Source organism: Dendrobates tinctorius, unplaced genomic scaffold, assembly GCF_039654945.1.
Source record: "Dendrobates tinctorius isolate UK_male_01 unplaced genomic scaffold, ASM3965494v1 ptg000274l, whole genome shotgun sequence".
In the NCBI taxonomy this organism is placed as follows: Eukaryota; Metazoa; Chordata; class Amphibia; order Anura; family Dendrobatidae; genus Dendrobates; species Dendrobates tinctorius.
The window spans coordinates 1,716,145-1,741,633 of record NW_027361941.1 but is presented as its reverse complement, the minus strand read 5'-3'; the positions used below and the strand labels follow the sequence as shown (position 1 = coordinate 1,741,633).

Below are 25,489 nucleotides of genomic sequence, written 5' to 3'. Positions count from 1 at the left end.
ACAATGAAGCCCGTAGAAATGAAGGGCTTGGAGAGTGAGTGTGTATATGTCACCTCACCCTATATACTGACCTGTGGGGTATATGTTTTTTCTATTAGTCACTTTCCGACTAACCTTCAGTGGTTGAATTATGGGTATAGTTTTACATTTGGAATTAATAAAGTTTAGTTTTATCCTTTTGTCAGCAAACACGAGGAATGACAAGAGACAACCCATTTAAGAAGATTCAATTTTGGTTAAAACTATTCCAACACTATGAACATAAAAAAGGCTTCTCCTCTATGTGACGTCTCTGATGTTTATTACCAGTTGATTTCCAAGTAAAATATTTCCCACATTAAGAAAATGAAAACATCTTCTCCTCTGTGTGAGGTCTCTGATGTCTATCAAGAAGTGTTTTCCGATTAAAATATTTCCCACATTCTGAACAGGAAAAAGGCTTCTCCCCTGTGCGAGTTTTTGGATGGCGATCAAGATTTATTTTCCCATTTAAAACATTTCCCACATTCTGAACATCAAAAAGGCTTCTCTCCTGAGTGAGTTCTTTGGTGTTTCGCAAGAGTCCATTTCTTGGTAAAACATTTCTCACATTCTGAACATGAATATGGCTTCTCTCCTGTGTGAGTTCTCTGGTGAGTAACAAGCACTGATTTATTTGTAAAACATTTCCCACATTCTGAACATGAAAAAGGCTTCTCTCCTGTGTGAGCTCTCTGGTGGTTAACAAAGTGTGATTTACGTGCAAAACATTTCCCACATTCTGAACATGAAAAAGGCTTCTCTCCTGTGTGGATTATCTGGTGCTTAACACAATTGGATTTATTGTTAAAACATTTCCCACATTCTGAACAGGAAAAAGGCTTCTCCCCTGTGTGAGTTCTCTGGTGGTTAACAAAGTGTGGTTTAAGTGCAAAACATTTTCCACATTCTGAACATGAAAAAGGCTTCTCCCCTGAGTGAGTTCTATGGTGAGTAACAAGCAGTGATTTACGTGCAAAACATTTCCCACATTCTGAACAGGAAAATGGCTTCTCTCCTGTGTGAGTTATTTGGTGTGCAACAAGATTCCCTTTCAGGTTAAAACATTTCCCACATTCTGAACATGAAAAAGGCTTCTCCCCTGTGTGAGCTCTCTGGTGGATAACAAATTGTGATTTAAGTGCAAAACATTTTCCACATTCTGAACATGAAAAAAGCTTCTCCCCTGTGTGAGTTCTATGGTGAATAACAAGCAGTGATTTACGTGCAAAACATTTCCAACATTCTAAACAGGAAAAAGGCTTCTCTCCTGTGTGACTTCTCTGGTGATCAACCAAATATGATTTTTGGTTAAAACATTTCCCACATTCTGAACATGAAAAAGACTTCTCTCCTGTGTGAGTTATTTGGTGTGTAACAAGATTCCCTTTCTGATTAAAACATTTCCCACATTCTGAACAGGAGAAAGGCTTCTCCCCTGTGTGTGTTCTATGGTGCTTAACAAGATTCTGTTTCAGGTTAAAACATTTCCCACATTCTGAACATGAAAATGACTTCTTTGCTTTAGGAGCAGTCTGTTTTTTAATGCCTCTTTTGTGACTTTGATTTTCCTTAGTAGTCAGTAATGCATCAGAAGATGGGACCTGTTTCATAGGATCAGATGACAGATCTTTGCTGTGAATGGATGATGATGTATCTGGAGTAATGGCATTCACTTCAGTTGTATCTTGTAGGATCTCAAGATTATCAGATTTAAAAGCTGAAGATGTCAACTGTCCCTCTGATCTCCTGGTACAGTCATCTGTGAAGATAAAAAACAGTTTTTTTAATAAAATATCCTTGAGTTTTATATTTTTGAATGTTTCTAGTTAAACTGTCCATAAAAATGGCAAGCTATGTAAAAAACTTTAATTATTTACCAAGACAATGACAGTTCACAGTCTAATAGAAAACCTTGTTGGATGAGCCAGTAGTGTGTGGTGTTCAACAGTTTGTTCATTCTGCCTCCCAAATATCGAATAAAAAGAAACCAATCAATGTTATGTAGGCGAAAATAAAACCAATTCTCATCTTACAAAAAACAAGTCCCCACTCAGGTCCATCATCTGTCAATGGAAAAACATAGGTTCCCACACTATTAGTGGCTCAAAGGCTGTTGAAAAGCAACAAGGTTTCCATAAACCAATCCAGCAAAATCCGCTCTCACTTCGGAGTCTTGCAGTGTGCGCAAACAACATTTAGGATCCCTGTATTTAGCAACATTATAGTGAGAAGAACCCACTTAATTTGCGGTGTGTCTCCTGGAGCACAATCTGGGCACTATGTGCTGGGTAATAAAATGGCAAATGTGTAATTTTTACTCTCCAACATCCACTGCGTGTTAATTTCTGGAAAGAAGCTGTGGAGTCAAAATATTCACTCCTCCTACACACGTGGGTCAAAAGTGTTGTTACCCTTCATTTAATGACAGAAAAACCCACAATGGTCACAGAAATAACTTGAATCTGACAAAAGTAAAAATAAATCAAAAATCTATGAAAATGAACAAATGAAAGTCAAACATTGCTTTTCAACCATGCTTCCACAGAATTTTAAAAAAATAAAACTCATGAAATAGGCCTGGACAGAAATTATGGTACCCTTAACTTAACCTGTTGTGAATTGTCTTGATCGGACTTCTGAGTCGGGGCTCCCTCTGGTGGTTACTGGGGTAGTGGAGCTGGCCAGTTTGATGGAAGTTTGCCACATGACGACGATGATTGGGAACTTTGGATTACTGGCTGGGAGCATATAAGTGAGCAGGCTTTCCTTAGTGGTTGCTGGTGATCATTTTTCCTTGTGCATTTTGAGTTCTTCTGTCTCCTGCCTGATCTGCATGGTTCAGTTAAGCGATTCTTTTGATATTCCTTTGCATCTGATTTGGTTGCTTTCTACTTTTTGCTTTGTTGCGAGGGTTCAGTGTGCTCCCTTCTGGGGGCAGCGCTGGGCCCAGCGCCATATGTTACAGCTTGTGTCAGTTAGTTCAGTCCCCTGTTATATTAGTATCTTTTGCTTTGCTTCCAGTTCACACCAGAGTGCTGATCTAGCGGGGGAGAGGTCGTGTGGCCTTAGTGTTTTTGTATATCAGATGTATTGGATTTTTTAGGGTTTTTGTGTGATTGCAGACAGTATCTTTTCTGTCCTGTCCTATCTACACAGTTTGGGCTTCATCATTTGCTCAGTCTATTTTCTGCCTGCGTTTGTATCTATTCCTTTGGGGATCTACTTCGGGGCAGTTTAGATTTCACCTTTCTGGCTTTAGGTTTAATTAGCTCTTCGGCTGTACCGAGGCTTCTAGGGCATTGTAGGAACACTCCATGGCTACTGCTAGTTGTTTTGTTAGGATCAGGGGTCTGCAATCCGCTAAGTTACCAACCTCTCTGGTTTCCTGGTGGCTTAGCCTATTCCTGCCATCCTCCTCGGTGACCCATTCAGAACAGAATCACCAGCCAAAACTGTAGACTCTAAGGGGAACTCAAAAGAAGGAAAGAATTGTAAAAAAAAAAAAAAGTGTCAGAATTTTGTAATATATTTTTTCCTCTTTTACTCTGGGGATCGATCAAAATTTTTGAATTTTAAGAATAACTGTAAACTACTTCTTGCTTTGAAACCTAACTCATTGGGGAGCTCGGTGCAGCAGGTTAAAATTGTCATCTCCCTGCTGCGTGGCAATCCCCAGGATTGGGCTTCTTCTCTGACACCTAGAGATCCTATTCTGGCTAATGTGGATGCATTTTTTCAAGCCCTGGGGTTGTTGTATGATGAACCTAATGCTATTGATCAGGCTGAGAAAACCTTATTGGCATTGATCCAGGGTCAGGATGCTGCGGAGTAATATTGCCAGAAATTCCGAAAGTGGGCGGTCCTTACTAAATGGAACGATGATGCCCTAGCAGCTCTCTTTCGGAAAGGTCTGGCAGAAACCGTAAAGGATGTTATGGTGGGATTTCCTGTCCCCTCTGGTCTTAACAACTCCATGTCATTAGCCTTTCAAATTGATCAACGTTTACGTGAATGTAAAAGTGCGCGAGAGGCAGTGCTGCCTTTTGAACAAACTTCTGAACCCATGCAATGTGATAGGGTTTTGTCTATGGCGCAAAGTCAAGAGTTTAGAAGGCATAATAAGTTATACTTCTTTTGTGGAGACGCCTCTCATGTTTTTTCTGTCTGCCCTAAATGAGAAATACATTTTGCCCACTCATTTGCCGTGGGCAGTGTACAGCCTAAGTTCCTGTTGGTGGTTATCGTGATCTGCTCCTTGCCTACATTTTCTGCTAAGGCTTTTATGGATTCAGGAGCAGCTTTGAATCTGATGGATCTTGACTTTGCCAAACATTGTGGTTTCCCCATGGTGCCCCTACGGACCCCTATTCCCTTGAGGGGTATTGATGCTACCCCTTTGGCGGAGAATAAACCCCAGTTTTGGACCCAGGTGATAATGCGGGTCACCCCGGACCATCAAGAGAATTGTAAATTTTTGGTGTTGCACAATTTACATGATATTATTGTGCTGGGTTTTCCTTGGTTGCAAACCCATAATCCTGTTTTGGATTGGAAATCTGTGTCTGTGGCGAGTTGGGGTTGTCAATGTGTTCTTAGTGACACTTCTGTTTTCTCCACCTCTCCCCAGTCTCAAGATGTTTCTGACTATTTGGCTGATATTTCTGATGTATTTAGTGAGAGTAAGTCTGGATCCTTGCCTCCTCATAGGAGTTATGACTGCACAATTGAGTTACTGCCCGATTGTAAATTTCCCAAGGGTCGGCTTTTCAACTTATTGGTACCTGAACATGATGCTATGCGATCTTATATCAAGGAATCATTGGAGAATTGTCATATTAGACCATCCTCTTCACCTTTAGGTGCTGGGTTTTTTTTGTGGCCAAAAAAGATGGCTCATTAAGGCCATGTATTGACTATCGTTCCGTTAACAAAATCACTGTTAAATATCAGTACCCGTTACCCCTGATTTCTGATTTATTTTCCAGAGTTAAAAGTGCCTGTTGGTTTACCAAACTTGACCTCAGAGTGGCGTATAATCTTATTCGCATCAAGCACATGGATGAATGGAAGACGGCATTTAATACTCCGGAGGGACATTTTGAGTACCTGGCGATGCCTTTTGGGCTCACTAATGCCCCTTCCGTCTTCCAATCTTTTATGAACGATATTTTCCGGGATCTTGTGGATAAGTTTTTGATCATTTATCTGGATGATATTTTGAATTTTTCCAGTGATTGGGATTCTCATGTGGAACATGTCCGGACTGTGTTCCGGATTTTGAATGGAAATACTCTGTATGTTAAGGGATCGAAATGTCTTTTTGGTGTACAGGGGATTTCGTTTTTGGGTTTCATTTTGTCCCCGTCTACTATTGAAATAGACCCGGCCAAGGTCCAGGCCATTTATGATTGGGTTCAGCCCACTTCTCTGAAGGCTCATCAGAAGTTTTTGGGTTTTGCTAATTTCAACCTTAAATTTATAAGAAATTTTTCTGGTATTGTTAAATCTCTGACGGATTTGACCAAAAAGGGCGCTGATGTGCTGAATTGGTCTCCTGAGGCTGTCTCGGCATTTCAGGAGCTTAAGCAGAGATTCACTTCTGCTCCGGTTCTACAGCAACCTGATGTTTCACTCCCATTTCAGGTGCAGATAGATGCTTCTGAGATTGTTGCAGGAGCCGTTTTGTCTCAAAGAGATCTGGTAACCTCTAAGATGAATCCCTGTGCCTTCTTTTCTCGAAAATTTTCTCCATCTGAACGTAACTATGATGTGGGGAATCGGGAATTGTTGGCCATGAAGTGGGCATTTGAAGAGTGGATACATTGGTTGGAGGGAGCTAGACATCAAGTTGTGGTCCTCACCGATCACAAGAATTTGATTTATCTTGAAACAGCCAAGCGCTTGAATCCTAGACAGGCTAGGTGGGCCTTGTTTTTCACACGTTTTGATTTTGTGGTCTCCTTTCTTCCGGGCACTAAGAATGTTAAGGCGGACGCCCTTTCTAGGAGTTTCTTTGCGGATTCTCTTGATGTGACCGAGCCTACTACCATTCTAAATGAGTGTGTAGTTTTTTCCACCATCTCTCACGATTTGAGATGTGCCCTGGAGGAATATCAGGAGGATAATTGATAATTATCAATTCTGTCCATATACTCTTCCCAGACGCCAGCTTCTTAACACAGTCACAGGCTATCCAGACTCTCTACTTTGTCCTCTTTGGCTAGCATTTAAATCTGTTTCAGTAAACAAGATTGTTCTGATGAAGGTCCTATAGTGGACCGAAAACGTTTAACCTTTTCTGTTTGGATGCACGAAATAAAAAGTATCTGAATATTTCACACATTGAGTGCCAAGATTTTTGTCGTTTTGGTATAAAAAGTTAGTCGTTTATTTGTTTCAGGCTGACACATATAATTCTTTTGTGTCATACAAAAGAGCCGGAAATGCAGATACTTGCCTTAAATATCAGGAAAAGGTCACTGAAAATCTTATTTTGAAAATTTTGTCCCCGCCAATCCTTTAGAATCTGAAGATGTCAGAAGACTCACTGAGCGACATTTTATTGCACTCATCCTAATAACTGAATCAAGAAAGAACCCCCAGAGAAGATGTCGTGTATGAGAGAGGAATGAGGCATGATATCCGCTATTATTACCCACAATGCCCATCATTGTCAGCCTCATGCCTCCATGACTGCTTTACAATCTTCCACACAGAACCACGTTTTTGAACTGTTTTGACATTCAAGCATTTGACACATTTGAGTAGAGCTGACTTAATTTCCGGGGGAAGGTGGGGGGAGGTCTCCAGAGACACAAGCTGGGCATAACATATTGGGCACTACAATGATATTTTGCTCTAAAACTTTCACTACGTGTTTACGGATATCATCCATGTAGTGAAAATGGTCACTATATTCATTGATGAATTCCTAGAGGGGTGTCATTATGAAAATGGGGTCACTTCAGGGGGATTCTGTTGCTCTGGCACTTAGCGGCTCTCCAAAGTGCCATAACAGCAGAATCCCCCCTGAAGTAACCTAATTTTGGAAATGACACCCCTCTGGGAATTGGAAATGACCCCCTCTGCGAATTGACCTATGGGTGTAGTGACCATTTACCTATCTACCTATTTTCCAATGTAAAATCTAGTGTTAAAACAACATCTTAGTGGTAAAAATGTAATTATTTTGTCTTCACTGGCCAATGGTATAATTGTCTATGGAACAGCTGTGGGGTCAGTATGCTCACTGCACCACAAGAAGAATTCATTCAGGGAAGTATTTGGTAAAATGCAGTCACTTTTGGGGGCTTATGCTGTTCTGGCACCTCAGGGGCTATGACAATGTGAAATGTCACCTACAAACAATTCCAGCAAAATCCACTCTCCAATATGGCACTCCTTCCCTTCCAAGCTCTGCCATGCGCCCAAACAGTGGTATTCACCCACATATGGGGTATCGGCGTGCTCAGGAGAAATTGCACAATAAATTGTATGGAGAAATTTCTCCTTTTACCCTTATGAAAATGCAAAATATGGAGCTAAAAAGATTTGTGAAAAATTTTATTTTTTTATTTCCACGGCTCTACGTTATAAACTTCTGTGAAGCACCTGTGGGTTCAAGGTGCTCAATACAAATCTGGATAAGTTCCCTAAGGGGTCTAGTTTCTAAAATGGGGTCCCTTGTTGGGGGGTTTCCACTGTATAGGCACATCAGGGGCTCTTGAAACATGACATGGCAACAGCTAATTATTTCAGCATATTTTACATTAAAAAAATCAAATGGCGCGCCTTTCCTTCCGAGCCCTTCCGTGCGCCCAAACAGTAGATTTCCCCCACATATGGGGTATTGGAATGCTCAGGAGAAATTGCAAAACAAAATTTATAGTCCATTTTCTCATGTTACCCTTGCGAAAGTGAAAAAAAATTAGGTCTAAAGGAAAATTTTTGTGAAAGAAAAGTAAATGTTTATTTTTTCTTTCCACATTCCACTCATTCTTGTGAAGCACCTGAAGGGTTAATAAACTTCTTGAATGTGGTTTTGAGTCCCTTTAGGGGTGCAGTTTTTAGAATGGTGTCACTTTTGGGTATTTTCGGTCCTATTGACCCCCCAAACTCACTTCAAATGTGAGGTGGTCCCTAAAAAAATGGTTTTGTAAATTTTGTTGTAAAAATATTCTCAGAATTAGAGATGAGCGACTTTTCCCTTTTTAGGGTCGAGTCGGGTTTCATGAAACCTGACTTTCTCAATAGTCGGTTCGACCAAAATCGGCCGACTTTCATGAAAAGTCGGTGAAACAAGTTGTGAAACACGAAACCCAATGCAAGTCAATGGAGAAGAAAAGTCGGCAGGACTGTAAACACACCTGGCATAAGAAGAAGAAGATGATGAAGAAGAAGAAGATGAAGAAGATGATGAAGATGGAGAAGATGAAGAAGATGATGAAGAAGATGGAGAAGATGAAGAAGATGATAATGGAGAAGATGAATAAGAAGATGAAAAAGCCTTCTCCTTCTTCTTCATCTTCTCCATCATCTTCTCCTTCTTCATCTTCTTCATATTCTCCATCATCTTCTTCTCCTTCTTCATCTTCTTCTTCATCATCTTCTCCATCTTCTTCATCATCTTCTTCATCTTCTTCTTCTTCTTCTCCTTCTTTTCCATCTTCTTCATCATCTTCGCCATCTTCTTCATCATCTTCTCCATCTTCTTCCTCATCTTCTTCTTCATCTTCTCCATCTTCATCATCTTCTTCTCCATCTTCTCCATCTTCTTCATCATCTTCTTCTCCATCTTCTCCATCTTCTTCATCATCTTCTTCTCCATCTTCTTCATCTTCTTCTCCATCTTCTCCATCTCCTTCATCATCTACTTCTCCATCGTCTTCATCTTCTTCATCATCTTCTCCATCTTCATCATCTTCATCTTCTTCTCCATCTTCTTCATCATCTTCTTCTTCTCCATCTTCATCTTCTTCTCCATCTTCTCCATCTCCTTCATCATCTTCTTCATCTTCTTCTCCATCTTCTTCATCTTCTTCTCCATCTTCTTCATCTTCTTCATCATCTTCATCTTCTTCTCCATCTTCTTCATCTTCTTCTCCATCATCTTCATCATCTTCTTCTCCATCTTCTTCTTCATCTTCTTCATCATCTTCTCCATCTTCTTCATCATCTTCTTCTCCACCTTCTTCTCCTTCATCATCTTCTTCTTTTTCATCGTCTCCATCATCTTCTACTACTTCTACTTCATCTTCTTCTTCTTCTCCTCCTTCTTCTCCTTCTTCAGTTCAGCGAAACTCGACTTTGGCTCTAGGGTCGCCGACCACATGGCCGACCTGACCCCAAGGTCGGGTTTCGTTTCATGAAACCCGACTTGGCCAAAAGTCAGCGACTTCTGAATTTTTTCAACCCGTTTCGTTCAACTCTACTCAGAATCTCTAGGATTCGTTGAAGCATTTTAGAGTTATAACCTTATAAAGTGACACTGGTCAGAATTGAAAAAATTGGCCCGTCACAAAGGCAAAAACAGGATCTGGCGCAAAAGGGTTAATATTTTGTTGCACAACCTTTTGAGGCAATCACTGCAATCAAATGATTCCTGTAGCTGTCAATTAGACTTCTGCACCTCTCACCAGGTATTTTGGCTACTCCTCAAGAGCAAACTGCTCCAGTTGTCTCATGTTTGAAGGTTCAAGATGGCATATTTCAGCTCTTTTCAAAGATGCTCCTCAGTAGGATTTAGGTCAGGGCTCAGAGAAGGCCACTTCAGAGTAGTCCAATGTTTTCCTCTTAGCCATTCTTGGGTATTTTTAGCTGTGTATTTTGGATCATTATCCTGTTGCAAGACCTATGACCTGCGACTGAGACCAAGCTTTCTGACACTGGCAGCACATTTCTCTCTAGAATCCCTTGATAGTCTTGAGATTTCATTGTACCCTGCACAGATTCTAGACACCATGTGCCAGATGCAGCAAAGCAGCCCGAGAACATAACAGAGCCTCCTCCATGTTTCACAGTAGGAACAGTGTTCTTTTCGTGATATGCTTCATTTTTCCATCTGTGAAAATAGAGCTGATGTGCCATGCCAAAAAGTTCCATTTTTGTCTCATCTGTCCATAGGACATTCTCCCAGAAGCTTTGTGGCTTGTCAACATGTAGTTTGACAAATTCCAGTCTGGCTTTTTTATTTTTTTTCAACAATGGTGTCCTCCTCGGTCGCCTCCCATGAAGTCCACTTTGGCTCATACAACAGATGGTGGGATCTGACACTGATGTTCCTTGAGCTTGAAGTTCACCTTTAATCTGTTTAGAAGTTTTTCTGGGCTCTTTTCTTACCATTCGTATTATCCGTCTCTTTGATTTCCCATGAATTTTCCTCCTGGGGCCGCATCCAGGGAGATTGGCTACAGTCCCATGGATCTTAATTTTCTGAATATGTGCAACTGTAGTCACAGGAACATCAAGCTGCGTGGAGATGGTCTTATAACTTATACCTGTAACATGTTTGTCTATAATTTTCTTTCTAATCTCCTGAGACAACTCTTTCCTTCGCTTCCTCTGGTCCATGTTGAGTGTGAAACACACCATGTCACCACACAGCACAATGAGTATCTGTAGCCTCTATACAGGCCCACTCACTGATTCCAGGATTGTAGACACCTGTGATGACAATTAGTGGACACACCTCGATTTATCATGTCACTTTTGTAACATTATTTTCAGGGGCGCCATCATTTCTGTCCAGGCCTATTTTATGAGTTTCATTTTTTTTAAATTCTGTGGAAGCATGGCTGAAAAGCAATGTCTGACTTTCATTTGTTCATTTTCATAAATGTTTTATTTATTACTTTTGTCAGATTCAAGTTATTTCTGTGATTAAACGAGGGGTACCAACAATTTTGACCACATATGTATAGATTATAGCCCTCAGTGAATTAATTTAGAAAATGGAATCACTTTATGGGGAATTCGACTATTCTGGTTTTCTGTCACTTAGTTATATTAGGGCTTCTGCATATGGTGTGTCCAATCTCATCTGGGATCTGTTCCTGCTGTCCAGCTGGAGTAATCTGCTCCCTACTTCAGCCAATTGGAAAGTACCACACCCTACTAAAGCTCAAAGCACATGGCCGGAATCTGCCAGATACAGCGCTGTTCTCCTCTGGTTCAGTCCTCTGTGCTCAGCTTAAACACAAACAGAAAGCACAGAATGACAAATGTGCAGAAATACCTTGCAGTAAGACATATGACAGTAGTCAGCAAGTGCTGATAAAAAGATGACAACAAATACAGGGTATTTAGTCGATACGTTTTTTTGCAAAAAAATGTATACCAAGCTGCTCTACCTCGTCAAGGTAACCCTTATTGAATCAGTCCCTATCTAATGTATTTAAAACCTGACTACTGTCATATGTCTTACTGCAAGGTATTTCTGCACATTTGTCGTTCTGTGCTTTCTGTTTGTGTTTCAGTCAGTGAGTGGTGTGAACATTGTCCGACCGACTTGTTCACATTTGTGCATGTCACATGTGTTTTTAATCTCTGTGCTCAGCTTGCGGCTTGTGTATTTGTTTCCTGCTGTGACCGTGGCCCGTTTACTGACTGTTGTGTCTTCTGATTCTGTCCTTCTGGTTCTGACCCAGCTACCTGACTATTCTTCTCGCCATCTAACACCACAGAATAGCAGGTAACACCATGGTCCAAGCCTAGGGGTCCCAGTGTAAGTCCAGATTCCATGGAATGGTGTTAAAGGGCGATGAGCAAGGCAATCCTTGGGATATGGAAAGCAGAGAAGATAGAGCCAAGCATGTTCATGGTGGACATCTTTTGAGCTGCCAGGTGACCATGAACAGTGCTCCCAATACATTGTGTCTGCAAACTATTCCAGCTAGATCTGCATTCAAATAGCTAAATGGCGCTCCTTCCCTTCTGAACACTGCCATGTGCCCAGACAGTAGTGTACAACCGTATGTAGGGTATAGTGCAAAACTGGAAAATAATTTGTAAGATCCATTTGTTTTCTATTATCCTTTGTGAATCATTTACCACCACATAAAGTGACACACGTCAGATATTAATAATGGGGCCTGTTAGGAACACAAAACTGGCTGCAGGAAGAGGTTAAATCAGAGGATTTTGGACACTACTGTAATCAAACACTGTGACTATAGACAATAACATCTACTGAAATGATCAAACTCCACAGTCTCCATCAGTAATAAATGAGCAGCTAGTGGTGAAACCTCTCTGGGGTAATTAGAGTATGGGGCTCGGTGACGTCACAATCTAATCTATCGTAAGCTCCAATATTTTCTGTCAGATGAGTTTCATGGAGAAATATTACACATTTATAGGGAACTGTGTATAATAGTGCAGAGCTGAGATATCTTAAAGGGAACCTGTCAGCAGGATTGTGCTCAGTAACCTACAGACACTGTCAGGTCGGTGCAGTAATACTTTTTATAATGATACCTGGTGATGAAATCCGGCTTGTGGCTGTTGTTTAACCCCTTTCTGACATTTGACGTACTATACCGTCCATGTGACCTTGGTCCGTATACCCATCAACAGTATAGTACATCATCGCGATCAGCGGCGCTCTCGGGGGGAGCGCCGCTGATCATCACAGCTGACACCCGGCACATTAACCCCTGGCACACTGCGATCAAACATGATCGCAGTGTACCAGGGGCATATGGAAAGATTGCACAGGTAGGGGGCTCCCTATGTGGTTCCCTGAGACCCTCGGAGTAGCGCAATGTGCTCGCGCTGCTCCGAGAGTCGCCTCCATGCAGGCCCCAGGATCCAATATGGCCGCGGGGGCCTTCAGGGTCCTGCAGGGAGGCGGCTTTCTCAGTGCCTGCTGACAGCAGGCGCTTAGAAAGCATGTGCAGTGCCTGTCAGATCGCTGATCTGACATAGTGCTCTGCAAAGTGAACAAAGCAAAAACAATGCTTTATCAACATACCACCAATCAAAAAGTGCAAAAACACGCGATCAAAAAGACAGAAATAACCATGGTACCGCTGAAAACATCATCTTGTCCCACAAAAAACGAGCCGCCACACAGCGTCATCAGCAAAAAAATAAAAAAGTTATAGCTCGCAGAATAAAGCAATGAAAAAATAATTATTTTTTATATAAAATTGTTTTCATTGCATGAAAGCTGCAAAACATAAAAAAAGACATAAATGAGGTATCGATGTAACCGTACTGACCCGAAGAATAAAACCTCTATCAATTTTACCGCACGCAGAACGGTAAATTCATGAAACGCTGGTTTTTGTTCATTCTGCGTCCCAAAAATCGGAATAAAAGGAGATCAAAAAATGTCACGTGCCTGAAAATGGTACCAAGAAAAACGTCAACTCGTCCCGCAAAAAACATAAGTCCTCACATGACTCAGTGGGTCAAATAATGTAAAAATTATAGCTCTCAATATGTGGTGATGCAAAAACTATTTTCACAATAAAAATCGTCTTTTAGCGTGTGACTGCTGCCAAACATAAAAACCGCCATAAATAGTAAATCAAACCCCCTGTTATCACCCCCTTACTTAGGGAAAAATAATAAAATTAAAAAAAAATGTATTTTTATTTCTATATTCCCATTAGGGTTAGGGCTGAGATTAGGGTTAGGGGTGTGTTGGGGTTAGGGTTAGAGTTAGAATTGGGGGTTTCCACTGTTTGGGCACATCAGGTGCTCTCCAAATGCAACATGGCATCTGATCTCAATTCAGCCAATTCAAGCTCTGCCATGTGCCCAAACAGTAGTTTACCCCCACATATGGGGTATCAACCTACTCAGTACAAATTGCACAACAATTTTTGGGTTCCAATTTCTCCTGTTACCCTTGGGAAAATAAAAAATTGGGGGCAAAAATATCATTTTTGTGAAAAAAAATTTGATTTTTTTATTTTTATGGTTCTATGTTATAAACTTCTGTGAAGCACTTTGGGGTTCAAAGTGCCCACCACACATCTAGGTAAGTTCCTTGGGGGGTCTAGTTTCCAAAATGGGGTCACTTGTGGGGGGTTTGCACAGTTTAGGCACATCAGGGGCTCTCAAAACGCAGACCATTCCATCAAAGTCTGCATTCCAAAACGTCACTACTTTCCTTCCGAGCCCCGATGTGTGCCCATACAGTAGTTTTCTCCCACATATCGGGTATCATCATACTCAGGACAAATTGGACCCCAAAAGTTGTTGTACAATTTGTCCTGTTACCCTTAGGAAAATAAAAAAATTGGGGACTAATATATCAGGTTTGTGGAAAAAATATGATTTCTTTATTTTCACGCCCGGGTGTTATAAACTTCTGTGAAGCCCTTGGGGGTTCAAAGTGCTCTCCACACATCTAGATAAGTTCCTTGTGAGGTATAGTTCCAAAATGGGGTCACTTGAGGGGGGTTTCTACTGTTCAGGCATATCAGGGGCTCTCCAAATGTGATATGGTGCCCAATGTCAATTCCAGCTAATTCTCCCTTCCGAGCTCTGACATGTGCCCAATACCCCCACATATGGGGTATCGGTGTACTCAGGACAAATTGCACAGTAACTTTTAGGGTCCTGTTACCCTTGAGAAAATAAAAAATGGGGGTGAAAAGATCAATTTTGTGGAAAAAATATGATTTTTAATTGTAAGACTGTACGTTATAAACTTCTGTGAAGCCCTTGGGGGTTCAAGGTTCTCACCAAACATCTAGATAAGTTCCTTGGGGGCTGTCTAATTTCCAAAATGGGGTCACTTGTGGGGGGTTTGCACTGTTTAGGCACATCAGGGGTTCTCCAATTGTGACATGGCGTCTGATCTCAATTCCAGACAATTTTGCATTGAAAAAGTAAAACGGCGCTATTTTTTTTTTTAAACATTTAAAAAATTCCTGTGAAGCACCTGAAGGGTTAGTAAACTTCTTGAATGTGGTTTTGAGCACCTTGGGGGTTGCAGTTTTTAGAATGGTGTCACTTTTGGGTATTTTCTATCATATGACTAGAGTTGAGCGATACCGTCCGATACTTCAAAGTATCGGATCGGAATGGATCGGACGATCTTAAAAAAAAGTATCGGTATCGCCGATTCCGATACCGGAAGTCCCATTCAAGTCTATGGGACTTCCGGTATAGGAATAAGAAAAACCCTATTATTGCCTTGTACAGCCTCTCTGGGGTCTGTACGGGCCTTTCGGGGGGCTGTGCCGGCCTGCCAGGGGGTCTGTGCAGGCTCCGGTGGTCTGTGCCGGCCTGCCGGGGGGCTGTGACGGCCTGCCGGTGGTCTGTGCAGGCTCCGGTGGGCTGTGCCGGCCTGCCGGGGGGCTGTGCCGGCCTGCCGGTGGTCTGTGCAGGCTCCGGGGGGCTGTGCCGGCCTGCCGGGGGGCTGTGCCGGCCTGCCGGTGGTCTGTGCAGGCTTCGGGGGTCTGTGCAGGCATCGTCCGATGGGACTACAAGTCCCATCGGGCGATGCCTGCTACCATGACAGTGATTGACACATTAGCCAATGATGGGACAGTAGTAGTCCCATCATCCGGCTAATGTGTTGAATGTAAAAAAAAAAAAAAAAAATTACATGCTACATACATGCTACATACATACAACATGCATACTACATATATACTACATGTAACATACATACTACATATATACTACATGCAACATGCATACTACATGCATGCTACATACATGCTACATACTACATACATGCTACATTCATACTACATGCATGCAACATACATACTACATATATACTACATGCATGCAACATACATACTACATATATACTACATGCATGCAACATACATACAACATATATACTACATGCATGCAACATGCATACTACATATATACTACATGTAACATACATACTACATATATACTACATGCATACTACATACATGCTACATACTACATGCATGATACATACATACTACATGCATGCTACATACATACTACATGCATGCTACATGCATGCTACATACATACTACATGCATGCTACATATATACTACATGCTACATACATACTACATACATACTACATATATACTACATGCATGCTACATACATACTACATGCTACATACATACTACATACATACTACATGCATGCTACATACATACTACATGCTACATATATACTACATACATACTGCATGCATGCTACATACATACTACATGCATGCTACATACATACTACATGCTACATACATACTACATACATACTACATGCATGCTACATACAATACATTCATACAATACATACATAGACATACAGTACATATAACATAGAGTAACATACTTACCAATACTTGTCACATTGTTCCCCGAAGCCATTGTCTTTTACGGAATAAATATTAACATAACAAACCACAAAAATACTCACCCATGATCCGAAGCAGTCCACGAGTGTGTCCCACGACGATCTTGGGTAGAGAACTGCAGCATCAGCTGATGCTGCCGCTCTCTACGGGCTGCAGGAATCCAATGACGGAAGGTAGGTATCCTTTTTTTTTTTTTTTTTTTTACATTCAACACATTAGCCGGATGATGGGACTACTACTGTCCCATCATTGGCTAATGTGTCAATCACTGTCATGGTAGCAGGCATCGCCAGATGGGACTTGTAGTCCCATCGGACGATGCTTGCACAGACCCCCGGACATCAGCACAGCCCCCCGGCAGGCCGGTACAGACCCCCACAGGGTGCACAGACCACCGGCAGGCCGGCACAGCCCCCCCGGCAGGCCGGTACATACCCCGGGCAGTCCACACAGCCCCCCGGCAGGCCGGCAGAGACCCCCGGAAGGCCCGAAATGACGGCGCATCATGATGCGCACACACCGCGCATCATGATGACGTCATTTCGGCTGTCAATCAACTTTGAACTTCCGATTCCGATGCCGACTTCCGATATTGAAAAAATATCGGAAGTCGGTATCGGAATTCCGATACAGCAAGTATCGGCCGATACCCGATACCCGATACTTGCGGTATCGGAATGCTCAACACTACATATGACCCATCAAAGTGACTTCAAATGTGATGTGATCCATAAAAATAAAATGGTGTTGTAAAAATGAGAAATCGCTGGTCAACTTTTATCCCTTATAACTTCCTAACAAAAAAAATGTTGGTTCCAAAATTGTGCTGATGTAAAGTAAACATGTGGGAAATGTTACTTATTAAGTTTTTTGTGTGCCATATCTCTGTGATTTAAGGACATAAAAATTCAAATTGGGAAAATTGCAAAATTTTCAACATTTTTGCCAAATTTCCATTTTTTTCACAAATAAACGCGTTATATGAATGAAATGTTACCACTATTATGAAGTACAATATGTCACGAGAAAAATAATGTCAGAATCACCAGGATCCATGGAAGCGCTCCAGAGTCATGATCTCATAAATGGACAGTGGTCAGAATTGTAAAAATTGGCCCGGTCATTAACGTGCAAACCACCCTTGGGGGTAAAGGGGTTAATCTGTATTTGTAGTTTTCAGTTAATGAGATTCTCGTGCTCTGGGGCGGGGCTGTTGGCGGGGCTGTGGGTGGGGCTTTATGTGGTGCACTGATTTCATATTCATCTGTATTGGCTTATGACAGGTCGCTGATCCCTCACTGACCTGCCCCCCATTTTTACATAATGCATATACCATATATACTCGAGTATAAGCCGACCCGAGTACAAGCCGAGGCCCCTAATTTTGCCATGGAAAACTGGGTATGCTTATTGACTCGAGTATAAGCCGGGTATACATTGTCCCCTCATCCCTGTCCTGCTCTGTGTGGTTCTCCCCCCTCCCAGTATGTATGGCTAAGCTCCCCTTTCCCATTCTTCTATGAATGGCTCAGCTCCCTGTCCTCCCCCATGCTCCCTCGTCCTCCTCAGTCATACTCACCCTCCTGTGCAATCGCTGAACGTCCCCTGCATCCTACATTGTCTCAGGGCTGGCAGCTTCTTCCTGTGTTGAGAGGTCACGTGGCACCGCTAATAAAGGTCATGAATATGGACGCCATGCCTGTGGGAGTGGAGTTGCATCCATAATCATGACCTTAATGAGCGGTACCATGTGACCACTCAACACAGGAAGAAGCTGTCAGCCCTGGCACAACGGAGGATGCAGGGGACGTTCAGCGATTGCACAGGAGGGCGAGTATAATTTCCCAGCCACTGGCTCCTGCCGCCGCTTCCCCTCCCCCGCTGGTTTCTGTGCAATGACTAATGCGTAAACTGAGGGGGCATTTTCAGCACAAAAAAAATGTGCTGAAAATCTTGGCTTGTACACGAGTATATACTGTAATAGTGTTGATATTATTGGTGATAATGCCTATAATATTGTGGCTATTGTGAGGCTTAGAAAAAAATTACATCCAGCAAAATGTCACCGGTGATGGCGGCGCCTGCGCAGTAGCATCTATAAGTAAGAGACAGAGGCTACTGGACAGGCGCCGCTGGTGTCATTTTACTGGATGTAATTTTTTTCTGAGCCTCACAATAGCCACAATATTATAGGCATTATCACCAATAACATCAATGCTATTATATGCATTATGTAATAATGGGGGCAGGTCAGTGAGGGATCAACGACCTGTCATAACCCAATACAGAGGAATATGTAATCAGAGCACCACATAAAGCCCCGCCCACAGCCCACTCACAGCTCCGCCCCAGAGCACGAGAATCTCATTAACTGAAAACTACAAGATTGACCCCTTAGGGACCAAGCCATTTTGTAGGTTAATCACCAGGCCTTAATCTTGAAAATCGGACAACTGTTTATAACTCTGGAACGCTTCAACGGATCCTGCTGATTCGGACATTGCTTTTTCGTGACATATTGTACTTCATGTTAGTGGTAAAATTTGTTCGATATGACTTGCGTTTATTTATGAAAATAACAGATTTGTCAAAAGTTTTGAAAATTTTGCAATTTCCAAGCTCTTAATTTTCATGCCCTTAAATCACAGAGATATTTCACACAAAATAGTTAATAATTAACATTTCCCACATGTCTACTTTACATCACCACAATTTTGGAAACATTTTTTTGGTTAGGAAGTTATAAGGGTTAAAAGTTGACCAGCGATTTCTCATTTTTACAACAAAATATACAAAACCATTTTTTTAGGGACCACCTCACATATGAAGTGAGTTTGGGGGGTCAATATGACAGAAAATACCCAAAAGGGACACCATTGTAAAAACTGCACCCCTCAAGGGGCTCAAAACCACATTCAAGAAGGTTATTAACCCTTCAGGTGCTTCACAAGAATTGAGGCAATGAGGAGGAGAAAATGAACATTTAACTTTTTTTCCCAAAGATTTTACTTCGGACACAATTTTTTTTTATTTTGTCAAGGGTTTCAGGAGAATATGAACCACAATATTTGTTGTGTAATTTCTCCTGAGTACACTGATACCCCATGTGTGGAGGAAGACCAATATTTAGGTGCTCAGAAGGGAAGGAGCATCATTTGAGTTCCTGAACCCCAATCACCCCTGTATCTGTCTGCTATCACAGGTATGTGTTCTGGCTGCAATACCATCATCACCCATCTTTCCTGAACCACCAATCACCCTGTATCTGTCTGCTATCACTGGTATGTGTCCCGGCTGCAATACCATCATCACCCATCTTTCCTGAACTCCCAATCACCCCTGTATCTGTCTGCTATCACAGGTATGTGTTCTGGCTGCAATACCATCATCACCCATCTTTCCTGAACCCCCAATCACCCCTGTATCTGTCTGCTATCACAGGTATGTGTTCTGGCTGCAATACCATCATCACCCATCTTTCCTGAACCCCCAATCACCCCTGTATCTGTCTGCTATCACTGGTATGTGTCCCGGCTGCAATACCATCATCACCCATCTTTCCTAAACCCCCAATCACCCCTGTATCTGTCTGCTATCAATGCTTTATTTGTCCTTTTAGATCTGACCATTTGCATTTGTGTTTTTTTTTCTGAGTTCTAATTAATCGTCTCCTGTGTCTGTCCAGTCTCCCTTCTCCTCCTCCCTCCTTTTGATCACACCTGGCTTGTTTGATGTGCAATAGACTTATTATAAATTCAGACTCGGAGGTCTGTCTGACCTCGGTCTGGCTGTCATTCCAAGGATGTCTTCTAAGGATAACATCTGAAATGAGCCTGAAGCAACCAGAAGGTACGACTAACCACTGCGTTTAAATTCACTAAATTTCTTTTGCCTTCTAAATTACTCTCACCATGCTGACATATGCTCTAACAGTTTTGGGTCCTTTAATCCTCACTCTCCTTCACTATCTGCAAACCCCAGCACCCGCTAACCAAATAATAATCTCTTCTTCCCTCTTGCCTCCCCACCTGACCTCCTCTGCTGACCTGCTCCTCAACCTCAGAGTACTCTGTTGTGAATGCATTTTCTGGTTCACCTCTGGCTTCTGGTGAGGGTGATGGAGCTGGCTGTGCTGACAGAGGAGTAGTGAGTTCTCTATTTGGCCCCCTCTGTTGGTGAAATGAGGTAATGAAGTTGATCTAATGGCAGAGACCTGCCACTTGAGGAGGAGGACTGCGATTGGACATCGGGAGTCTTCGATTGGATTTAAGGCAGCCGACTCCCTATTTTCTTGCTGGTGATTTCTCCTGCCTGTGGCTTCTGGTTTCCAGTTCTGTTCAAGCCTTCTCAAAGCTAAGTTTGCTCTGCTATTGTTCATATGAGTTTTGGTCTGGTTACTTAGTTTTTTGTGTTCAGCCAGCCCCGGCTGGGGCTGTGCTGAATTCCCATTTTTGTCTCTGATTATTTCAGTTTGTTTTTGTCCCTGATCAGTTGATCTCTTTTGCTCTGTCTTCAGAATATACCTGAGTGCTGATACAGGGCTTTTTTCTTATCAGACGTGTTGGACATCTTTTTGGCAGGGTTTTTTCGGATTGCAGACAGCAGCTTTCCTTTCCTATGCTTTCTAGTTAGTGTGGGCCCCACCGTTTGCTCAGCCTATCTTTCTATCTGTGTTTGTGTTTTCATCTTGTTTCACCGACAATACATGTTGGGGGCTGTCTATTTCTTTGGGGTCTGCTCTGGGGCAGTTTAGATTTTCCCTTTTCTTTCTTTAGGCTTATTTAGTTCTCCGGCCGTGACGAGGCATCTAGGACCACCGTAGGCACGCTCCACGGCTACTACTAGTTGTTGTGGATAAGATCAGGGGTCTGCAATCCGCTAGTCACCAACCTCTCCGGTTTTCTGGGCTTAGCTTGCTTTTTTTTTTTCCTCCTCGGTGACTCATTCATAACAGAATAACCAGCCATACCGCATATTCTAGGGTACTCAAAAGCAGGAAATAATTGTAAAAAAAAAGTGTCAGAATTTTTTTTTATATGTATATTTTTTTCCTCTTTTTCTCTGAGGCCGTAGGAGGATTCTTTTTTTCTTAATGGAGATTAAGCAATTGTCTGATCATGTGGAGCAGCTCACTGCTGAAGTGTGGGGAATTTCCGCTCATCTCGCTCATTCACATGCTGTTGAACCAAAGATCCCTACTCCTGATGTGTTTTTTGGGGATCGGTCTAAATTTTTGTTTGAATTTTAAGAATAATTGTAAATTATTTCTTGCTTTGAAGCGTAATTCTTCGGGGAGCTCTGCGCAGCAGGTTAAAATTGTCATATCCTTGCTGCACGGCGATCCCCAGGATTGGGCCTTTTCTCTGACACCTGAAAATCCTATTCTGACTAATGTGGATGCATTTTTTCAAGCCTTGGGGTTGTTATATGATGAACTTAATGCTATTGATCAAGCTGAGAAAGCCCTATTGGCATTGAACCAGGGTCAGGATCCTGCAGTTATACTGTCAAAAATTCCGAAAGTGGGCAGTCCTTACCACATGGAATGATGGTGCCTTGGCAGCTCTCTTTCGGAAGGGTTTGTCAGAAACCATAAAAGATACTATGGTGGGATTTCCTGTTCCCTCTGCTCTTGACGATTCTATGTCATTAGCCATTCAAGTTGATCGGCGTTTATGTGAACGCAAAACTACACGAGAGGTGTTGCCACCTTTTGGACAAATGTCTGAACCTATGCAATGTGATAGAGTTTTGTCTAGGGCGCAACGTCAGGAGTTTAGAAGGCGTAATAAGCTGTGTTTTTTCTGTGGAGATGCCTCTCATAGTATTTCTGTCTGCCCTAAACAAGAGAAACGTTTTGCACACACATTTGCTGTGGGCGGTGTACAACCTAAGTTTCTTTTGGCAATTACTCTGATCTGCTCCTTATCCACATTTTCCGCTAAGGCTTTTGTGGATTCAGGAGCGGCTCTGAACCTGATGGACTTGGATTTTGCTAAACGTTGTGGTTTTCCTATGACACCTCTGTGGACGCCTATTCCTTTGAGGGGTATTGATGCTACTCCTTTGGCGAAGAATAAACCTCAGTTTTGGACCCAGGTGATAATGTGGGTCGCCCCAGACTACCAAGAAAATTGCAGATTTTTGGTGTTGCATAATTTGCATGATACCATTGTTCTGGGTTTTCCCTGGTTGCAAATTCATAATCCAGTTTTGGATTGGAAATCTGTGTCTGTGGTGAGTTGGGGTTGTCGGTGTGCTCTTGGCGACACTCCTGTTTTCTTCACCTCTCCCCAGTCGCATGATGTTCCTAACTATTTGGCTGATTTTTATGATGTATTTAGTGAGAGTAAGTCTGCGTCTTTGCCTCCTCATAGGAGTTATGACTGTGCAATTGAGGCCTGGGTGTAAATTTCCCAAGGGTCGACTTTTCAATTTATCTGTACCCGAACACGAGGCTATGCGATCTTATATTAAGGAGTCGTTGGAGAAGGGTCATATTAGACCATCCTCTTCACCCTTAGGTGCTGTTTTTTTTTGTGGCCAAGAAAGATGGTTCATTAAGGCCTTGTATTGATTATCGTTCCCTCAACAAAATTACAGTTAAATATCAGTATCCGTTACCCCTGATTTCTGATTTATTCTCCAGAGTTAAAGGTGCTTGCTGCTTTACTAAGCTTGACCTCAGGGGGAGCGTATAATCTTATTCGCATTAAGCATGGGGATGAGTGAAAGACGGCGCTTAATACTCCGGAGGGACATTTTGAGTACTTGGTGATGCTTTTTGGGCTCACTAATGCCCCTTCTGTCTTCCAATCCTTTATGAATGATATTTTCCGGCACTTTGTGGATAAGTTTTTGATCATCTATTTGGATGATATTTTGATCTTTTCTAGTGATTGGGATTCTCATGTGGAACATGTACGGACTGTGTTCCGGATTTTGAGGGAGAATTCCCTGTATGTTAAGGGATCGAAGTGCTTTTTTGGTGTACAGAGGATTTCATTTTTGGGATTTATTTTGTCTCTGTCAACTATTGAAATGGACCCGGCCAAGGTGCAGGCCATATATGATTGGGTTCAGCCCACTTCTTTGAAGGCTCTCCAGAAGTTTTTGGGTTTTGCTAATTTTTATCGTAAATTTATAGCTGATTTTTCTGGTATTGCCAAACCACTGACTGATTTAACTAAGAAGGGTGCTGATGTGCTGAATTGGTCTTCAGAGGCTGTTTCAGCCTTTCAGGAGCTGAAGCGGAGGTTCACTTCTGCTCCGGTTTTATGGCAACCTGATGTCTCACTTCCTTTTCAGGTGGAGGTAGATGCTTCAGAGATTGGTGCAGGAGCTGTTTTGTGCCCAAAAGATCCGGTGACGTCTAAAATGAATCCCTGTGCCTTCTTTTCCCGAAAGTTCTCCCCATCTGAACGCAACTATGATGTGGGGAATCAGGAATTGTTAGCCATGAAATCGGCATTTGAGAAGTGGAGACATTGGTTGGAGGGAGCTATACATCAAGTTTTGGTCCTCAATGACCACAAGAATTTGATTTACCTTGAGTCGGCCAAGCGCTTGAATCCTAGACAGGCTAGGTGGGCCTTGTTTTTTACGCGTTTTGATTTTGTGGTCTCCTTTCTTCCAGACACTAAGAATGCTAAGGCAGATGCCCTTTCTAGGAGTTTCTTTGCTGATTCTCCTATTGTGACCAAGCCTACTACCATCCTAGGTGAGGGGGTAGTTCTTTCTGCCATCTCGCCCGATTTGAGACGTGCTCTGGAAGAATTTCAGGAGGACAAACCTGAGCGTTGTCCTATGGGAAAGTTGTATGTTCCTGACCAGTGGAGGAAGAGAGTGATGTCTGAAGTTCATTGCTCCGCATTGGCTGGTCATCCAGGTATTTTTGGTACCAGAGATTTGGTGAGTCGGTCTTTTTGGTGGCCCGCTTTATCTCGTGATGTAAGGAATTTTGTGCAGTCCTGTGGGACTTGTTCCCGGTCTAAACCCTGTTCTCGCTCTAGTGGGTTGTTGATGCCCTTGCCGGTGCCCAAGAGGCCATGGACCCATATTTCAATGGATTTTATTTCTGATCTTCCTGTCTCTCAGAGAATGACTGCTATCTGGGTGATTTGTGATAGATTCTTTAAGATGGTCCATCTTGTACCACTCCCAAAGTTGCCATCTTCCTCAGAGTTGGTACCCTTGTTTTTACAACAGGTGGTTCGGTTGCATGGGATTCCTGAGAACATTGTATCGGACAGAGGAGTTCAGTTTGTTTCCAGATTCTGGAAAGCTTTTTGCTCCAAGCTGGAAATTCAGTTGTCCTTCTCCTCTGCGTTTCACCCTCAGACTAATGGGCAGACAGAGAGTACAAACCAGACTTTGGAGTCCTATTTGAGATGTTTTATATCTGCTGATCAGGATGATTGGGTCTCATTTTTGCCCTTGGCCGAATTCGCTTTAAATAATAGAGCTAGTTCTGCCACCTTGATGTCGCCCTTTTTCTGTAACTTTGGGTTTCATCCTCGATTTTCTTCAGGGCAAGTGGAATCTTCAGCCTGCCCAGGTGTTGACACTGTTGTAGAGAGAATGCAGCAGATTTGGGACCAAGTGGTGGATAAGTTGTCTCTCTCCCAGGAAAAGGCCCAGCGGTTTTCCAACCGGCATAGGACCATTGGTCCCCGGTTTAAAGTGGGTGATATGGTTTGGTTATCATCAAAGAATATCTCCATGAAGGTGGCTTCTCCAAAGTTCAAGCCAAGATTTATTGGACCTTACAAGATTTTGGAGATTCTTAATTCAGTTTCTTTTCGATTGGCTCTTCCTGTTACGTTTAAGATCCATAACGTGTTTCATAAGTCGCTGTTGAAGAGGTTTGTTGAGCCAGTAGTTCCTATTGCGGCACCTCCTGACCCTGTATTGGTTAAAGGTAATGTGGAATATGAGGCAGAGAAAATACTGGATTCTCATCTGGCTAGACGGAGACTCCAGTATTTGGTCAAGTGGAAGGGTTATGGCCAGGAGGACAATTCTTGGGTCTCTGCCTCTGATATTCATGCCGAAAGATTGGTTCGTGCTTTTCATCGGGCCCATCCTGATCGGCCTGGTGGCGTGGATGAGGGTTCGGTGACCCCTCCTCAAGGGGGGTACTGTTGTGAATGCAT

General features: G+C 42.4%; 1 pseudogene; it reads right to left on the bottom strand.

Annotated features, from left to right (window-relative positions):
- Nucleotides 1-284: 284 nt before the first annotated feature.
- Nucleotides 285-25,489, bottom strand: part of LOC141072536 (uncharacterized) — a 59,789-nt pseudogene continuing 34,584 nt past the window's right edge.